A 6,988-nucleotide genomic window follows, 5' to 3' on the forward strand; every position below is an offset into this window, starting at 1 on the left:
AAACCACATCTCTCTGACTTTCTATCAGGAAAAAATCTCCACTCAATTTCCAGCCTACTAGGGGGCAGCCCCTGAAGCCAGCTCTTTCCTTTCAAAAAGAAAATTTTGATCACATCCATGAACCAGTTCCCTTATTATTAAGTAATCTTTCTCTCATCTAAAAAAAAAGAATCCCTTCAGCTATTATTAAAAATAGATATGTGAACCAAGCTGAACTCTAGCTGACAACTGTAATCAAAATTCTGATACCCAGAAAGAGCAGACCACATAAGAAAAACCCTCACAAAATGCTTCTGTAACAAGGTTCAATTTTTATAGAAAGACAGAAATAAAAGACCATCTTTTCTCAACTCCAAAACACTTTTTTCACAGGTTAACATTGCTATAGCCAAGATGTCTTACAATTGATATGTACCTATAATTTGGTAAGGTTCATGACCATCCCTTACCCCAACCAATCCCCCACCAAAGTAAAGCTGTATTTAAAATATAAAGACGAGGGATGTAGCTCAGTAGCACCGTGCCTGCTTTGCAGGAGCAAGGCTCTGAGTTCGATCCCCGGTAAAATATGTATATATTTCATCTTTCAACTGCTGGAATCTTGTAACTATAGTGGGCCACCACTCTTTATTGCCAAGCACCAGCTGAGTGCTTATTAGAATGATTCAAACTAAAGTAGGGGAAAGTGCGGCCACGAGAATTGATAGTTCTTCCAAAAGCTTCAGTGAGTAATGCCTCCAATTCAAGTTAGAGCTAATATTGGTAATCCTAGGAAAGACGACAATCATTTTCCTCGCTTGACATGTACTAGAATGGCTGCTGATCACTGAAAGTGAATAGATTTGAGTTCTCCTGTCTCTCCTTTCCCCTGCTATTTATTCTCTGGCATGGAGCCTAGTGTTGAATAGAATGGAGAAAAAATGTAAAATCAGGAGAAAGGGAGAAGCCAGAACCATGAAAAACTATAAATTGTTTAATAACCTTTGAATAAGAAGCTGACATCATCTGGCATTGTTTGTTGGTTTGTTTGGTTGGTTGGTTAATTGGTTGGTTATTTGGTTTGTTGGGTTGCTTTTCCTGTGTCGATCACAGTAGTTAAGAAGGCAGGCTCTGATAAAGAAGAATAAATTTGAGAACTCAAGACCATCATGCTAAGTGAAATACACAGAAGGTTAAATATCTCATGGTTTCCCTTATATAAGAAACTCAAAGTATAAATAATTTAAAGAGCAAAATAAAAGAGAGATGACAGGAAACAGCAAAATAGACTATGTGGAGATGGGAAGGAGATCTGGAGATAAGGGGAGACAGGAGTGAGGGAAGGAAAATGGGAAGTAAACAGGGCCAAGATGATAGAAAGATAGATAGATAGACAGATACTAATTCCCCATGATGAATGTATTTATTATGTATCATAAACATATACTAATAAAAAGCGATTAACAGCAATATGACTTTTTCTTTCTGTACCAGAGATCAAACTCAGGACCTTGCACTTGCCAGGCAGGTACGCCACCACTGAGCTAAATCCCCAGTAGCAATATGATTTAAATGAGGGTGAATTTGCTACTGAGCAAATTTTTCAGTGTTCAAAATTTCACCAATCCTGAATATGAAAAGGGTAGAGTCTTCCTTGCTCAAATCAAGTGTGCATGATTATTTTGTTTAACTTTGATATAAGTCTTACTTCATAAACACAGGATTCACTGAATGAATTAAAGCAATGTGTGTAACTGTGCTCATTTCTCTAACCAAATGTGTAGTTACATATATTCAAAATGTCTCATAAGCACTCAGAGACTTACAGTATATCTGCAGGAAAGAGTGCTCAGAAAAGCCACAGGATGATTGATAAGTAATTAAACTGAATGCACCTTTGATTCATCCATCTCTGTCCTTCCATCTCCTATACACCTCCATCCCCAGGTCGGTGAGCTTTCCACATTACTACCGAAGCAGTCCTCCACTCTATTTACTCCACCCAGGCTTAAAAACACTGAAAGGGAGCCATGATCGAATGGGGTTTTCTTGGCAAAGCCCTGCATTTAGAAATCAAAGAAGCCACTTATGTGATGTGTGTGGAAGGGGATGGAGTGCAGAGAGGAGAAGGAAGTGGACTTCCACACACAGATGCCTCCTCCTGTCAGCTGGGAGAAAAGATTAGGGGGCCTCAAAGGCAGGGAGCCAAGCCAAGTAGGTCTAAGGATGTTCCTAACTCTCAGTCCCCTGGGGATTGGCAACTGCCACATTGAAAGTGGAAAGCCTTTTACAAGACAGGCTAGATGAGCATCAGATGTTTGTATCCCCTGAAACTTTCGTGCAGATCTCTGTTGGAAGCTCTTCTCCATGTGCTGTGGCTCCCCAGAGTCACATGGCTTTGTTTCTGCACAACCCTTAAAAATCCAAGGGGATTCACAGAGCCCTGGGGATTGTAGTGGGACTTTCACATGTCTGGAAGGAATGCAGGGAAAGCCCTGGAGTGGCCTACAACATGCCACAGGCCTGGGGCCTTCCTGGCAGGACGGATATCTCTATTTCTGGAGCTGAAAGTTCTGAGATCTAAAGAAAGGGATCCCTTAGGGACAATAATGAATGTCGTGCTCCAGCAGCGCCAGCTCAGTTCAGCTGCTTGATTAATGACACAGAAGAAGACTGGAGGCAAATCTAGCAGGAGAACAAACCCTTACAGCTGCCTGAGCTGGATAAGATCCCACACCTCACACTCCACAAAGGAGACTGCAAAGGGGCTCCTAAGACTCCTTCCAGAGCCTGGGCCAAGGGCAAACTCTGTGCAAGGCCTGTCTTGGTCTCAGCTCCTGAGTCCTGAGGGCACAGCCATGTGCCCTAAATGCCGGCCAAGGAGAAAAAGGCCTCCATCTGCTCCTTCCCAATTCCCTGCTCCAGCGAGGGGGAGGGGAACTCCTCAGCTGTTAGGCCAGGTCCTGCTTGGCTATTGGCTGACACATTTTCAAAGCTCCTCTCAAAGGCCTTTATGAAACTGCTGTTGCTGGGCAGCAGCTGAAGCCATTTGTCCTGGAAAGTGGAAGGAAGCAGGTGTGACCATTCACCCTAACCTAACCCTCAAAACACCCCTGAACTGAGTGGGTTACTTTGTCCCTGTATGTATTCCTCCTCTAAGTGCAACTGAGAGCATCACTTTTCTCGGCTTCTCTCTAAAAGAAAGGAAGGGCCAGTCCAGGTGGAATTCCAGAGGAGGCCCTGGTTCAGCTGCCCTTGGCTCCAGCAGGTGCAGGATGCATCTTCCACCTTCTCATCTTCATCATCTTCATAAAATAAATAAATAAGTTGTGAAAGTCATGAGTGTCTCAGGAAAACCGAGTACTTTTTGTTAGAGTTCTCATTTTAGTTAAGTACATAAAAAGGATACAACAAATTAGTTAAAAATTAATGTGATCTGTTTTTGTTAACCAATGAAGTGTTCCATTTGAGGGCTGGAGATTTAGCTCAGTGGTGCCACTGCCTGCCTCACAAGCACAAGGTCTTCAGTTAGATCCCCAGTACCAAAAAAAGAAAGAAAGAAAAGTTGCATTTGAGAATTATTTGAATTTGAAATTTTGTAGTCAACAGAATTCTTTTACAATATTGAATTTGATCATTACAACAACCTGGTAGACAACTTACTGTGGAGAAAATTAAGACATCAGAAAAAAAAACATTATCTGAGGACTTACAATGTGTGATATAGAAGTGGGACTCAAGTTCAAGTTCTCCAAATCCTAATCCAATATTCTTTTATGAATTTTAGTGAATGAATTACATTTTTTATTAATTATATTGGTACATTTTAGGTATACAATATAATGACATTCATCATTGGAAATTTGCACCTTTACATAGTCTATCTTGGTTCTTATTATTTCCCCCTTCCCCTCCCCCTCCCTTCAACTGCTCAACCCCTCCCTATCTACAAAGACTTTGTTTCACTTTTTTCCTTTTCTCATATTAATTCCATTCCCTTCTTTCTTTTCCCCTAACCCTCCCATTCCCCTTCCCCTTTGCCCCTTTTCTTCCTATTTCACAGTATCTATTAGTCCTTATTTATACTTTCATTTTCTCACACTAGGGAAACTATTCGGTATTTACACGTGTGTCCTATTTATTTCACTTAAGAGTATGGCCTCAATGTGCATCCATTTAGCTTTAAATGTCTCTAGTTTCTCATTCTTTATGGCTAATACTCCTTTTTTAAAAAAAAAAAAAGAAAAAACACATTTTTTTTTAATCTAGTCTCCAGTTGATGGCCAGTTGGGTTGTTTCCAAGTTTTAGCTATCACGAATTGTGCTACTATGAACATGGGTGCACATATATCACTGTGGTATGATTCTTTTAATTCTTTGGGGAAGATACCCAGCAGGGCAATAGCTGGGTCAAATGGGACTTCCAGCCCTAGTTCTTTGAGGAATCTCCATACTGATTTCCACAGTGGTTGCTTCAGTCTACACTCCCACCAGCAGTGGAGAAGGGTTCCTCTTTTCCCACAGCCCGGCCAGCATTTGTTATTGGTTGATTTCATGATGGCAGCCATTCTTTCTGGGGTGAGGTGGAATCTCAGTGTTGTTTTTGAATTACCAGTGATGCTGAATATTTTTTCATACGTTTATCTGCTATTTCTACTTCTTTGAGAAATGTCTGTTCATTTCACATGCCCATTTGGAGGTTGGGTCTTTAAATTTGGAAGGTCTGATTTTTATAAGTTCTTTATAGATTCTAGATAGTAGACCTTTGTCTGATGGACAGCTGGTGAAAATTTTTTCCCACATTGAGGGTTGTCTCTTCACTCTGGTTTGAGGACTTATTTACGTGTCTTCTCATTTCAACAAATGTAGCCTGCTGTGTCTTTGTTAAGGCGACTTTTTGCTCACCCAGTGGTCTTGAATTCTCAGCAAGCCATCAAGCAGCCTTTACTCTGCTGCTCACCAGTACACCAATTCCTGGGTTCAGAGTGGTGGCCTTCTAGATCCCTGAGCTGACCTGTTGTTGGGGTGGGCTTCTGGCTGGGGCCTGAGCACACTTGGTATGTTATGTAGGTGTGGCTCTCGCTTGGGCCCCTACATCGCTACTGTCTGGGAGGGCCTTTGGTTGGGGGCTGCACACCTCAGTTTCTGTTGTCTGCACAGGCTTTGGCGAGGGTCTCCTAGCACTTATCAATGGTATTGGAGTGAGCCTCTGGATATTGCTTGTGTGCTTGTACATCTCTTCTCCAGGTGGGTCCCTGGCTGTGGCCGATGGTATGGCAAGCCTCTGGCTGAAGCCCATGTGCCCATGCAGCCCCTTTCTGGGCGGGCCTATGGCTTGGGGGGTGTGCCCTAGCCCCTGGGGTCGAGGTGGAGCCCCAGCTGGTATCCACCAGCAGCTGCACTGGTCCAGGCCTCACAGCTGCTCCCTGGGATCTGCACGCACTCACCAATGGAATGGCAGGCCTCCGGTGGGAGCCCACATGCCTGTTACATTTTAAATCATTGTAACAAACCCATCCTATAAATTTTCCCTCTGTGTTTGGCATGTTTTCTTGGGAGCATGTTTAATGTTTCAAACATGATATTAACATCTTCTTCACTTACCTGTATCTCTTTCCCAGATGAGTCAAGTAAGTGAAATTGGTGACACTCAAGTAGAACAATGGGGATTTGAATAAATGAACAATGGGCAAGTATTAGATGTCTCTGAACAAAATCACGACATTGTACAGCGGCACTTTTAAAAACTTCACTGGACGGCAAAATGTCAGGCTCAAGGATAGGACAGATCTGAGTTGTCAGCCCTTTGGACCATATCTATGTCCAATTTTCCTTTAAGACAAATGCAACCTTTTCCCCCCTTAAAGTGTACCATAAAGTAGGTTCTTACAGTACTTATTTCAAAAGCAGCTATCACTGGAGTAACTAAAATTACATGGCTGAACTCAAGGTTACTGTTTACATGTAGCCTCATAACCAGCAGCCTGGAGAGATGGGGCTAGATCTAGATGAAACGGGGAAGCAGGACTCTTATCTAAACAGACAGAGGCAAAGGCATTTTTCCAAAATACAGGTTAGGACATAAGCTTGGAATTGTATATTGTCAAAACCATTTAGAACACCCTGTCTTATGCAGCACTGTAGAATAAATGTACTACTCATAATAGCTGCTCAAAACAGATAACCTACAGGAAGAGTGAACGAAGAGGTGAGTACAGCCAATCTTAGTGGCACACTCTTTGAATTGAAATCTACTCTCAGGTCTTCTCTCCTTCAGAGTGGGATTCTGGGCTGTAAATCTACAGTACTACCTTATATCAACCTGCTGACCTTAAAAATAATGGTAGATGGATGGTTAAAGAGCCAATCCTTGGGCCAGGGATATAGCTCAGTGATTCCGCTTCCTGCCTCGAAAGCACAAGAATCCAAGTTCGATCCCCGGTACCAAAAAAAAAGAAGAAGAAAAAGATCCAATCCTAAATAAAATATTTGCATTATCCATGACTTCCTAAATGAAAACATTTATCCAATGATTTTTTTAAAAGACATTCAATACTTCATCCACATGATTTAACCCATAAATGGTATTAATGATGGATATTTCAATCCAGCTCAAAGGCAAGAGTTATTGCGAGATGATTCAACACATTAAAAAAGATGAAATTTTGATCTTTTAATTTAGACCAAATAAATGACCACCTAATGTACTTAATTCATAGTCCACCTTACTACAAGTATATGGCCCAGTGAGTTCCTCTCTAAATGAAAGTGCATTGGGTCACTGTAGTGTGCAAAAAATGACAAAAAAGCAGGAGCACTTCATTTCCAGCAAGATCATTTATGCACTCACCTTTCACTCATTCCTCAGCAAGATATCCTTTTTGAGCACCTATTATGTGTTGTGTATTTTGCAGTGCTACTCAAGACAGGGATATTCAGAATGGCCCTGACCAAATGTCTAATTCCAACCCTGTGACCACACCTAAATTTTGCAAGGATCCTTTATCTT

The sequence above is a fragment of the Heterocephalus glaber genome, unplaced genomic scaffold, assembly GCF_053883595.1.
Source record: "Heterocephalus glaber isolate CG9 unplaced genomic scaffold, H.glaber_assembly_v1.0 deba00001600, whole genome shotgun sequence".
Classification (NCBI taxonomy): Eukaryota; Metazoa; Chordata; class Mammalia; order Rodentia; family Bathyergidae; genus Heterocephalus; species Heterocephalus glaber.